At 43.0% G+C, this 13,348-nt stretch overlaps 1 protein-coding gene across 2 annotated transcripts in view; it reads right to left on the bottom strand.

Moving 5' to 3' along the window:
• The window catches only part of F13A1 (coagulation factor XIII A chain), a 251,342-nt gene that overhangs the window by 95,878 nt on the left and 142,116 nt on the right, over positions 1 to 13,348 (bottom strand). The gene's annotated exons all lie outside the window — the stretch shown is intronic.

The raw sequence follows: 13,348 nt of genomic DNA, 5'->3' as shown, positions 1-13,348 counted from the left end.
GACAGGACTCAAGCTTCCTGCCAGGACACCGGGCGGGGGTGGGGGGGGGCGGTGTCTGTGGAGGAATTCCTAAGTTCAAGAGGAAGAGATGGCTCCAGGGTGACTGAACCTTCTTACTTTTAGGCATACTTCGAAGAAATATGGCCAAAGAGGGAGTCATCACTGTGGAACTTGAAGAAAAGGAATCTGGATGCTAAAATAGGCCAAAAAGACTTTTCATCCACAGCTACAACACCTGAGTCCAGGAGAGAGTAAGGCTCTTTGTTAGTGAGTTTATCTATGACAAGTCTCAGAAGGATTGGGTATTTGGCAAAGCGTCACATGAGGTGGCCTGAGTTCAGTGTCAGTTCAACACTTACTAGTAGTGGGGCCTTACTTAACCTTTTTGAGATTCAGTTTTCTTGTCTCTAAGACTGGACTGACATTCCCATGGGGTTGCTGATGTGGAATGCTATTACTGTTGGCTCTTTGGCTGTGTTTATTAGGTGCCAGAAATGGTATGCCTTCCCAACACCAACCCAGTGAGCTGGAAAATGGCCAGGTGGCTATGGGGTTTGCTTGTTTGTTTCAGAGGTATGTATGCCGAATGGATGGATCTGCATAAGCTCTATACAACTTGGGAATAATAATAGTAGTTCTTCCTTTCTAAGAAAAGGGTAGAATGAGAAAATGCATGTAAAATAGCTAAAACACTGCATAGCATGAGACAGAAGCTCCATAGCTTATGGCTCATACTGTTTTTGGAATAGCAATGTTCAAGGTAGCTTGTTTTATTCACCTTATATTTATATTTTAGTGCACTTTCAACTCCAACATGTAGCCAGTGCCCAGCAAACATTTGTGAAATTAATTTCACTGTTTAACAATGGAATTTATTGATTGAGTTTTCTACATAACAGCCCAGCCATTGTTATACCCCATTTCTTTAAGCAGACATATAATATAGAAAAAAATCATGTGGAAATGAACCTTTTTATGAATAGAGGGAAAGAGGAAGGATAATGCCCAGGAAAAAGACTCTCACTTACTGAATCTGCAGTAAAGAATAAATCTTCATTGCTTCACTGTTTAAGACACAATTTGTGTCTAAATTTATGTCTATGGGATTTTAAAAATCTATGAGAAAAATGAAAATTGCAGCCCAATGCTCTGTGTTTAGTACATTCAAATCCACACCCGCTGGGGTGGGGGTGGGGGATCCTGCCATCAGAGGGATCAGGGGGTAGAGCAATGATCATGGTGGTGACCATAGCAGGTGTCACCAAGAGAGCACAGATTGCATGCCAAGTGGTGTGTCTAGCCTGTCACCAGTGGTCTTCAGCCTGGCATGCACAAAGAGTCAGCTGGGGGACTTTAAAAATCACAGAGGTGTAGGCCCACTCCCAAGCAATTAACTCAGAATCTCAGGCAGAGCCTGTAATAAGTTTATTTTAAGCACCCCTGTTGATTTCTAGGAACCGACTTAGAAAACTGCTCCCCAGTTGAAAATCTCTGATGCAGACAACACATTTGGAAGACAGGCTGAAATTTTCACTGTCTTCCCCAGATGCCCTGACTCTATCGATAGAGATACTGGAAGTACAGAAGTGCATTATTAGAATACTCTTAGTGTTCTTGACTTAATTCTCAAGTGTGGCTGACATATTTTTCATAAGTTGGGGAAAAAATTTCAGAACGCTTTCATATTTAAAAAAAATACAAGATAAAGATAATGTTTACAAAAACTGAATTGGAGAAAGTGGGGCTACTTCAGAGATGCTGTTGGTAGAAGTCTGCTAGGATCCCTTTAATTTCAGGGAAGAACTATTTTAGAGCCATCTGCCATCTTCATGGCATGCTATTACAAGTATGGACATAAGCCCCTTGCAAAAAATCTGATAATAGCTACTGGCCCTTCCTCAACACAGACATACACAGTGACGAATACAAGATACATACACCTCTCACATGTGGTTTTAGAGGATTCATTACAGACCCAGAAGGTCTGTCTATGGCCCTCCCTGGGTCTGTGGGCTCCAGGTGAAGAATTATTTCCATACGCCAATTTCCATGCTAGCTCTGCAGGAAGACTCCTGCACTGTGGAAAGCCAAGTGCATCCTTCCAGGTCACTCTTGACAGTGATGGGGAAATTTAGTGTTTGAGAGGTTGGTGCCCATGCTCAGGCCTTCACGGATAGGCTTTAGATCTGGCCATGACTTGAAGATTAAGCCTTCTCAGATATCTTCATGCCTAACCAGTTTCCCCTCAGATGTCATCCTCGTAGCCAGCTGCTACCATGGGCATGTAAATACTGCCCAGGCTTCCCTAACAATGGAGTGGGCAGGAGGCCAGAGAGAAGTGGGGGCAATGAAAGGAGAGGCCTATTCTCACATTGTAGAGTGCTTCCTTTGCAGTTAATGAACACTCATTTTCCTTTTCCCGACATTCATCTTCTGTACCCAGAATTTAAACTTCCTTTGCCTGACTACTGAGATGATAATGAACCCTAGAGACTCTAACCAAACCAAATACAAAAGCCTGTGTAACATTTAACATCACTGTTTTCTGTTTAGGGAAATTAAGTGGAGATACGTTCCTCCCTTCTTTTGAGGAAAATGGAACGCACACATGGTATTTTCACAGTATGTGCTGATTTGAGCAAGGAGCATGTTATGGTATCTGCGAAATGCTGAGAAGGCCATGGTGGATGAAAATGTCTGTCCAAATCTAATTTTTAAAGGAATCTTCACCGTTCCCCTCTCTTTCATGCTGTAAAAATAATTCCATATCATTGTAGTTATATTTTGGATTTTCTTGCTATCATAAAAAGTTAAACAAAAGAAGCCCTAAGCAATCCAGAGAAAGTTAGGTCAGGGAGAAACTTTCATGTGTACTTACTTTAGAGAAGGGTAGCCATTACTCAGGCCAAAGAAAAAAGATAAAGTCTAAGTCATACTGCATGACATCAAAGTCTTTTCCATGTGTTTGATGGCTCTGATTGTTTTCAATATCCCATTTAAAAATACATGTTTTGGGGGCACCTGGGTGGCTCAGTCAGTTGTGTCTGACTCTTGATTTTGGCTCAGGTTATGATCTCACGGTGGGTGAGGTTGAGCTCTGTGTCAGGCTCTGTGCTGATAACACAGAGCCTGCTTAGGATTCTCTCTTTCCCTCTTTCTCTGCCCCTCCCCTGCTCATGCTCTCTGTCTCTCTGTGAAAGTAAATAAATATTAAAAAAAAATAAAAATATCTGTTTAAAAAAATTTTAAATGTTTTTATTTATTTTTGAGAGAGAGAGAGACACAGTGCAAGCAGGGGAGGGGCAGAGAGAGAGGGAGACACAGAATTTGAAACAGGATCCAGGCTCTGAGCTACCAGCACAGAGCCCAACCCAGGGTTCGAACTCATAAACCATGAGATGCTCAACCGACTGAGCCACCCAGGTGCCCCCAAAATATCTGTTTTTTTTAAGTTTTTATATATTTTGAGAGAGAGCATGAATAGGGGAAGGGCAGAGAGAGAGAGGGAGAGAGAGTATCCCAAGCAGGCTCTGCATTGTCAGTGCAGAGCCCAATGTGGGGCTCGAATTCACGAGCCTATGAGATCATGGCCTGAGCCAAAGTTAGACACTTAACTAACTGAACCAGGCACTCTGATGAAAATATGATTTTAAATATTGACATAAAATATGATGATTTTCCAAGTTAAATACCATTCTCCAATTTTGACATCCTGAGTTCTTGTCTATCATACTGCTTAATGATAATGACTAGCTATTTTGATTCTTTGTGAACAAGATAGTTACTAACACAGATACACACACATACATGTAAACTTTTAGAGGGAATTACTTTGTAGGAAGTCACAAGTTCTCTTCCATGGAGCATATGCTTTATAATATGCATAACTGTATTCAAAATTGAAATGAAATGAGGGAAAAAGTTTGAGAAAGAAGTAGTTTAGGTAGCAATATAATTCACACAGTTTATTATTAGTTCACCTCACAACACTTACTTCAAGTGCCATCAATAATGTATTATATGTATTATTGGAAAATACATTTTTTCTCCTCTCTAGCCTTGCTGGTAATAAGTAGCTTCTTATTTGTGAACTCTGCTTACCAGCACCAGCACAACCATTGCTGAGTTTAGCATTTACTACATAATACTAATGGTTTTATGGTAGTCAGGCAATGTTCTAAGTCTGCACTATCCAATATGGTAGCCACTAGCCACATGTAGCTATTTAAATTAAAATCAATTAAATTAAATTAAAAATTCAGTCCTTAATTGTACTAGCTACATTTCAAGTACTCAATAACTACCTGTGGTTAGTGGCTATCATATTGGACAGTGCAGATTTAGAATATTCCCATCATCATAGAAAGTTCTATTGGACAATTTTTGTTAAGTGATTTACTTATATTTATTATTTAATTCTCACAACCCTATGAGGTAGGTATTGAATCTTCTTTTTATAGATGAGGAAATTGAGGCACAGAGAAGTTAAGTAACTTGTTCAAGCTCACATGGACAATAGTAGGGGAAGTAAGACTTGAATATGGAGAATCTGGTGCCAGAGTCTTGGCTTAACCGCACCCCCTATACTGATAGCAATAATAGCAATAATAGTAATTAGTTATTAATTAATTGGTAGTTACTAATTAGTCATTAGCAATAGCGATAGCACCTCACATTATTTTTAGTGTTTACTTAGTAATGCAGGCATTGTACTCATAATTTTACTTACACAGTCTTCCCTCCAGCCCTCCCTATGGGCTTGGGGGCAAACATTATCATCATCTTCATTCAACTGATGTCATTCTGACACTTAGAAGATAATCAAAGGACCCGAGTTACAGAGCTAGTAAATTGGCAGAACACAGATATGAATCTAGGTCTTTCTGACTCCGAAACATTCATCTTTAAACATTACGTACACTGTCATCTCTGACAGCAGAGAGGCAAAAATAGTAATTTTTAAAAATGAAAATAGCTTCTTCATTTTCTGAAATCCACTGAAGAATCATTCTCAGTATTACCTTCTGTTACCACTAAACTTCCAGGTAAGCACGATGATTATACTAGAACCTGAACTAAATTTGAAAATATGTGTACAACCCAACTCTTTGTGTTTGACTTCATGGGAAAAGAATCTGATTCCTATGCCAGAGTAACATGTGACAGGATAGCCTTGGGGCCTTGATATATTACTTGACGATAATAGGATTTTCCATTTAAGGTAAAAATAGAGATATCATTTTAGAACATAGTGGGATCATATAAAGGTAGGTAAGATTCGTTATTCTTGAAGTTTTACTTTGTGTCTCTGTGTGTGTTTTTTACGATTAAAAAATAGCAAACAGGAAATATAGAGAAGAAATTATGTTTTAGGCATCCCAGTTAGCAGCAATTTCTCATTTGCGTTCCCAAGTCTAGGTTGTTCAATGGCTGTGCTGAGTGGGGAGATGCAAATGCTCAGTTTACAGTGGCCGGGCTCACTCACAGACGTACTCTAGGATGCTCTCTCCTGGCTGACGGAGCACACCCATTGTCTGCTCCTCTGTGACCAACAGCCACGATTGGGTGGAGAGTCAGCTCCCCGAGCATGTAAAGTCATGGCTGACGGTGCCCCACCTGGGACCCTTTGGGGATACTTACAGCCCATCAGGGTTGACGTCTTTGTTTTTCTCCACAGATTGATAGGACAGTGGGAAGGGGCACAACTGTAGTGGTTGGGACACAGAAAGTGACCACAGTTGGAGGAAACTGAGGGGAACGTGCTGGACTCAGGGTCTAAAGACAATGGGGTTGCCACTGTATGTCTTTGGACTAAGTCATTTGAACTCTCTGGGCCTTGGTTTTTTTGTGTGGTTACTGGGAGGATTCAATGTGATATTATATGTGAAATCATCTGGCAGAGCATCTGAAACATAGAATTTATTGAATCTAAACGCAGTTCAGGTTTAAAGGGAGATCATGTTGCCAGAGTGACCATTAAATCCTTCTCACCCATGAGTTCTCTTATGTGGAATGATGCAGATATAGTTTCTCAGGTACTGGAGAAGAGACTCACAAAGCAGACAAGCTGCCAGCCTCCACCAACACTTGAAAGAGAAATGGAGAAGCCCAGGTCCCCACGGCCCTGTGCCAGCCTGCCTGGTGACCTATGGTCCTGGTGACCCAGACATGTGAAAGAGACATGGAGAACTCAAGGGAGGTTGGAAGGTACAAATGTGCTTGGTTGGAGACAAGGGAAGGAAAAATGGGTCGGGGTTCAGGGGACATTTAGAACACCAAGTCTTTGTTTTCATTTTTTTTTTTTTTTGCCTCGCTGGAAGGTATCAATATTTAGGCAAAATGCAACTATAGGAACGTCTCACAATTTACCCAGTAACCGTCATGGTGACATCCATTTCTCAAGTGGTTTCCCAGTTTTACCCTCCCCTCCAGGGCACGGGTCTATGCATTGGGATGCTGGAGGAGTAGGGCTTGGGTACTCCCCACAACCACCCTCTGCCTTGCTCTACCGTGGTTAAAATGGGAGCTTGGGTGGCACAAGCAGAGAAGGAGCAAAGAGGATTCTACACTTAACCTCAGTAAGAATGCTGAGTGCCAGTTAAGAAAAACTGATGGTGTTTCAAGTCAGAAGAGATGTGGATGTGGGGCCAGCACTGGGGTTTATCTGTGCAAGTTAGGAAAAGAGCACGCCTTTTTTGGCATGGCAGGTGGAGAGTGGGATGGATTTGGTCCCCTCTTACCTCCCCTATCCCCAGGCTGGGTGCAGCCTGCCCCAATGTGGGTGTTGGCTTGGAGTGGGGCCCACTCAGAGGAAGGTCTTGGCACCCATGCTGGGGAGACATTTCCTATGTGGCCTGTGTTATCCTTATGACTACAAGCCCAGAAAGCTGAGACCCCACTGGTCAGTGCTGGTCCTGCTGATATTCTGCCTGTTGATTTCTGTGAATTCCCTCCCTTCGCAGGCTCTGTATACACGGTAGCCAACCCATGCGAAAAAACAGCAACTGTGCTTCTGGAACTGACCTAGGGCAGCCACTGCTAGAAGGAAAATCAGCAATCTCTCCCTATTTCAAAGAAAAAGTCAATAAAAATGTTCTTGGTGTTGACCTTTTCTCTGGTTATTTTTTTAAGAGCATTTACTAAAACCTATTTATGGAGTGGGCACCAAATAACTATTTGTTGAATGAACTGAATACATGAATGAATAAATGAGTGAATGGCTAAAAGGGAAGAATCAGAGGGAAGAAAATTCTTTTATCCAATGGAAAAAATATGCTCAAGCTGGAATTCCTGGGTGGCTCAGTCAGTTAAGTGACTGACTCTTAATTTTAGCTCAGGGCATGATCTCACATTGGTTGGTTCGAGCCCCAGATCAGGCTTTGTGATGATAGCATGGAGCCTGCTTGGAATTCTCTGTTTCCCTTTCTCTCTGCCCCTCCCTTCTTGTGTTCTCTCTCAAAAATAATTTAACATTTAAATTATTGCTCACACCAATGGAATATTACTTGGCAGTCAAAAAGAATGAAATCTTGCCATTTGCAACAACATGGGTGGATGGAACTAGAGGGTATTATGCTAAGCGAAATAAGTTAGAGAAAAACAAATATGTGATTTCACTCATGTGGAGTTTAAGAAACAAAACAGATGAACATAGATGGAGGGAAGCAAAAATAAGATAAAAACAGAGAGGGAGACAAGTCATAGGAGATTCTTAAATATGGAGAACAAACTGAGGGTTGCTGGAGGGGTGTTGGGTCGGGGGATGGGCTAAATGGGTGATGGGCATTAGGAAGGGCACTTGCTGGGATGAATACTGGGTGTCATATGTAAGTGATGAATCACTAAATTCTATTTCTGAAATCATTATTACACTATATGTTAACCAACTTGAATTTAAATTTAAAAATAACAACTAAAAAAGATAAAAATAAAATCTTGCTCATGTCACTCTTGGCCAACACCTATACAGGTGGGGGCGGGGCCCAACCTCAGGGTAGGGGAGGAGGTGAGGCAGGTCAAAATGCTGTTAAAAAAAGCTTGGAGGGGAACCTGGGTGGCTTAGCTGGTTAAGAGTCCGACTTTGGTTCAGGTCATGATCTCACGGTTTGTGGGTTCGAGCCCTGCGTCGGGCTCTGTGCTGACAGTTCAGAGTCTGGAGCCTGCTTCAGATTTTGTGTCTCCCTCTCTCTCTGCCCCTCCCCTGCTCATGCTCTGTCTCTCCTTCTCTCAAAAATAAATAAGCATTAAAATTTTTTTTCAAAAAGCTTGGAAACAGTCAATCGTTCTCATTTTAAATGTTTAAAAGATTTTTTTTTAATTTGGGGACACCTGTGTGTTGATAGCTGTAATTCAAAATTTATTTTTTAATTTTAAGTTTTTATTCTAATTCCAGTTAGTTAACATACAGTGTGATATTAGTTTCAGGTGTACAATATAGTGATTTAACACTTCCATATAACACCCTGTTCTCATCATCACAAGTGTCCTCTTTAATCTGCATCACCTGTTTTACCCAACACCCCCACTCTCATGGTAACCATTAGTTTGTTCTGTAGAGTTAAGAGTCTGCTTCCTGATTTGTCTCTCTTATTTTGTTCCCTTTGCTTGTTTGTTTTGTTTTTTAAATTCCACATGAGTGAAATCATATGGTATTTGTCTTTCTCTGACTTATGTCGTTTAGCATTATACTCTTTAGCTCCATCCATGTTGCTGCAAATAGCAAGATTTCATTCTTTTTTATGTCTGAAAAATATTCTTTTGCACACACACACACACACACACACACCCCTCTCCCATATTCTTTATCCATTCATCCATCTATGGGCACTTGGGCTGATTCTGTATCTTGGCTACTATAAATAATGCTGCTATAAACATAGGGGTCATGGTTGTAATTTTTTAAAAATCACACAAGTAGAAAGTGGTTATGTTTTCTTCTCACAAAATTGTTCCCAGTTCATAGGAGAAAATTAGTTCTACTGCTGTTTCCTGACGTTCTGCAAAGGTTGCAGGGTGTGTTCCACGTGATAATACTAAAGAGCTGTTTTAGAATGACACTTGGAAGAGTTTATTTCCCAGATACTGAATGGAGGTCGTCTGAGGAACAGATGAATGCCTCGTCTCTCAGTCTTACCCCAGGCACTTTGAGGGTTGTTCCCCTCCTGTGAGGGTTCCACAGGGAACAGCGCATTGCTGAACACCCAGAAGTCAAATTTGATGTCACCAAATAAGGTTATGTTCACTATAGGCTAGACGGCCACATGCTACCCTAAGCAATTCTCTGGGGTGCACCAGCTGGATTCACAGTCATGGATGTGACCAGGCAGGGGACATTTATCAGCAACTACCAGGTCTTGGTGTGGTCTAAGCATTCTCACAACCATCACTGATGTTAATACTCACAACTGTAAATTAAAAAAAAAAATTTTTAACGTTTATTTATTTTTGAGACAGAGAGAGACAGAGCATGAATGGGGAAGGGGCAGAGAGAGAGGGAGACACAGAATCAGAAGCAGGCTCCAGGCTCTGAGCCATCAGCCCAGAGCCCGACGCGGGGCTCGAACTCCCGGACCGCGAGATCGTGACCTGAGCTGAAATTGGCGCTCAACTGACTGAGCCACCCAGGCGCCCCAACAAAATGTTTTTTGATAGCATGGAAAAAGAGATACATGTTCATTATAGTTTACTGGGTGTCTCTCTCTGCCATTTTCCACATGAGGATCATCTAAGGCCACACATGGTGGGTGCTGGAGATAGCAAACTGGGAGCATGATTTAACCTAGTCTCAATCTTTATTTTCACAGGGACAAATGTGAAAGATGGGGCCCCTTAGGATGTAAGAAAATGTCCACTGAGCTAACTGCTTTGGTTGACAGTGACATGGGTTCAGATAGGTGGGCCAATATTGTTCCAGGTTGATCTTTATTTACTCTACAAAGGGAGCAAGGTAGGGACAGCAGCACACTGGTTGCCAAGCTGCTCCAGTCCCAAGGCTGAGGCTGGGACTCATGGAAGAAGGCAATGCCTTGGACAGAGGCTTTGAAGAAAAAGGAGAAAGAAAACAGGGTTCTATTGGGAGGGCAGAGCTGACAATAATGTTACATTCAGGCTCTGGAATCTTCACTGGAGCTTCTGTTCACAGCCTATTATAAATTCTCAGGCAAAAATGACTCTGAGCTGCCTTTCTAGGTTTATCTTCACTAGTCTCCTGTTGCCACCCTCGACTCCAGTCAAGGCAGGCCTCTAGCTCTTTCCATGGACTGTCCATCTCTCTCCTTGCTTGTTGCTTGAGATGTTATCCATTCCTTGAGGATGGCCTATTGTTCTGCAGCCTTGAGTTTTGATGCCTCAACCCAATGTGATCTCTCTTTCCCTGAAGAACACAGACCCTTTGTTAAGGCAGGCACTTTCCGTGGAAGTTCCCATGTGAGAGCAGTGTAGCCTTGTGGTTATCTGCATGGTCAGAAAAATTCCACTCCTTCCCTGATCAGCACGTGATCATGGGCAAGTCCTTTATGGACAGAATGGCAACCATACTAACAATGCCCCCAGATGCTCAGTGTTTACTCTGCATGGGACTTAGGCATCCATCAACTCATTACACACACACAACGACCTATGAGGTGAGCACAGCTCTAGTGCAGAGGAGAAAACAGAAGCTATGATAGATTAAGTGACATGTCCAGGCTCACACACATGAGAAGCAGGTTTGATCTCAGAGAATTTGGCTCCAGAGCCCTTTTACTAAGATGCTACCACCCCCCTGGGGCCTCTGTTTTCTCATCTATAAAATGGGGACTGCAATGATACCCAGCTCATAGGATGGTCATGAAGATTAACTAATATAATACAAGAGAAGTACAATAATCTAGAGATCAGTGGTTCCTAGCTGCTGTCATTGTCATCACCATATGCTGGTGTCCCAAATTAAACTGGATGGGCTGGACAGTCATGTCCTCCTAACCCTTTGCGTCTCATGTGGTATCACCCTGTGCCCAGCATATTCATCACAGTGACTTTGAGAAAGTCTGTCTGCTCTGGGCCTGATCCAAAGATATCAACAAAGGGTTCTAGATTTTTCCTAGAATTTGGGAACATGTGTCCTAAGTAATTGTGGACCCCTGAGCCATTGTGCTTTTGTGCTTTCATGGTGTTTGACTCCCTTGCCAACTCCTGCTTTAGACAAATTGTCTAACCCCTCTCTCTGAGGTCTCCTGGGCAATGTTTTAACATAACATTTTCTTTCTCCTCTCCCCTCTGCCTTCTCTCCTCTCCTCTCCTCTCCTCTCCTCTCCTCTCCTCTCCTCTCTCCCTCTCTCCTGTTCCCCCCTTCTCTCCTGTTCTCTGTGTCCTCTTTCCCTCTGTTGGTCACTCTCAGGGTAGGAATGGCTACCTGGAGACACAGGTGCTTTATCCAGGAGAACCTCTTCCCTTGCTTGGATTTAGTGCATCCCTGGGGCTGATATGATAATAGGTTAGTGGTTTAGGGGCAGCTGATGTGAAGCTGCTCCTGCCTCCTTTCCTGCACAAACAGCACTGGACAGGAACCAGGATTTCCATCTCACTCATGCTGGAGTCCTGGTTCAATGACCCTGCCTCTAAATAAGTTTCCTCCAGGAACAGCATCCCCCATCCCTTTCTGGAAATAAAAATTAAAAGGAAAACTGACCCTGCAACTCTTTTAAAGGACACTTGCCCTGCCCAGGTCACTCAGCTTGTGGCAGAGGCATTTTCATCACACTGCTTTTTAAGTCAACCCAGAAGATAGCCAACAAATAATCCTTCACAGAAATAATGTCTAAAAGATTGGGGCACCTGTGTGGCTCTGTTGGTTGAACATCTGACTCTTGATTTCAGCTCAGGTCATGATCTCATGGTTGGTGAGTTTGAGCCCTGCATCGGGCTCTGCCTTGGTGTTGTAGAACCTGCTTGGGATTCTCTCTCTCTGCCCCTCCCCCACTAATGCTCTCTCTCCCTCTCTCAAAATAAATAAATAAACTTAAAAAAATAATGTCTAAAAGACAAAAAGGATTAGTTGCCTTTATACATCCAGTTTATTGGCAGCAGTGCATTAAATTCTATCTTATGCTGTGGTTTGAGGGTTCCGCAGCTTGGAGGGGCTCCTCCTGAGCCCCTTCACAGGCACAGGGCATGGGTTCATAATGAAGCGGAGCATGCGGCCCTGCCCCTGAGGGAGAACCTGCCATGGGAGGGGGGGGGGGCCGCCCTGGTTATGCACCGGCACCTGATGCTACTGATTTTGTGTTCTCACAGCACTGACACACCTCTGGAGGAGCCCTCTGCTACCCCTCCATGCATTTGTTTCCTCTTCTGCTTGCAGACTCTACACACACTCATTTTCCCTCTGTCTCCTAAGTCCTCTTTCCTGGATGGTGCTGTGACAGACCGCTGTGGGTGGTGCCTGAGTGGAAAGGCTCAAAGACACGTGATGACTTAAGCCTTCCTTGAAATGAAGGGCCTGGGCTCTCTGTCTCAATGGGCATTATGGGTCTGTGTTTGGATGAGCCGCCTAGGGTGACTCATGTCATGGTCCTCAAGTGCCATACACACGGGTGCCAAGACTCAGTGACAGCCCCACTGAATGCTACAGGATAGTTATTAGCTTTACAAATGATTCACAGCAAGCGATTCATAAGACACAAGGAGTGCTACCTCCCCTCCCCCACCACCTTTAGGGGCACTTAAAATATGCACAACTTGGTAAACTTTGATTATCACTTTAGAAGAATGAAGCTTAAGACCTGTGCTAACTCTTTTAATCACTTCAGGAAAAATGTTCTTCAGCAACTAGGGAAGGCCTCTAATCCCTGGGGAAGGCTCACAAATGGTGTCATACTCCAAGGACATGGATGGAGGTGTGGATTTCTGCTCATAGGGCAGGAAGGTGTCTCAGGATGTGGTTACAGATGCTGCCAGTGCTCCCTCAAAAGAGGGAGCGACTAGGTTGCTATATTTGTCTTCCATTCCCACCCATCCTCAGCTCTCCTCTGCCAAATTCCTTTGAACCACTTGGGCAGAGTTTTCTGGTGGTAAATGGAGAGACAACATTAAAACTAGTAGCCAAACAGTCAAACTAACCCTATGGTGACAGAAGTCAGAAAGGTGGTTGTCTTGGTGGATGGGGGGTGGGGGGGTTATTGACTGGAAAAGACATGAGGATGGAACTTTTTGGGATTTTGGGAATCCTCTATGCCTTTATCTGACTAGTGGTTGCAAGGTGTATACATATATAAAAAGTCATCATCACCAAGCTGACATCTCAGTGTGTGCATTCTACGGTATACAGTTATATCTCCATGAACAACATTACTGCCCCAACACAGGTGGG

The sequence above is a fragment of the Prionailurus bengalensis genome, chromosome B2, assembly GCF_016509475.1.
Source record: "Prionailurus bengalensis isolate Pbe53 chromosome B2, Fcat_Pben_1.1_paternal_pri, whole genome shotgun sequence".
Classification (NCBI taxonomy): domain Eukaryota; kingdom Metazoa; phylum Chordata; class Mammalia; order Carnivora; family Felidae; genus Prionailurus; species Prionailurus bengalensis.
This window is presented reverse-complemented; position numbering and strand designations above follow the sequence as displayed.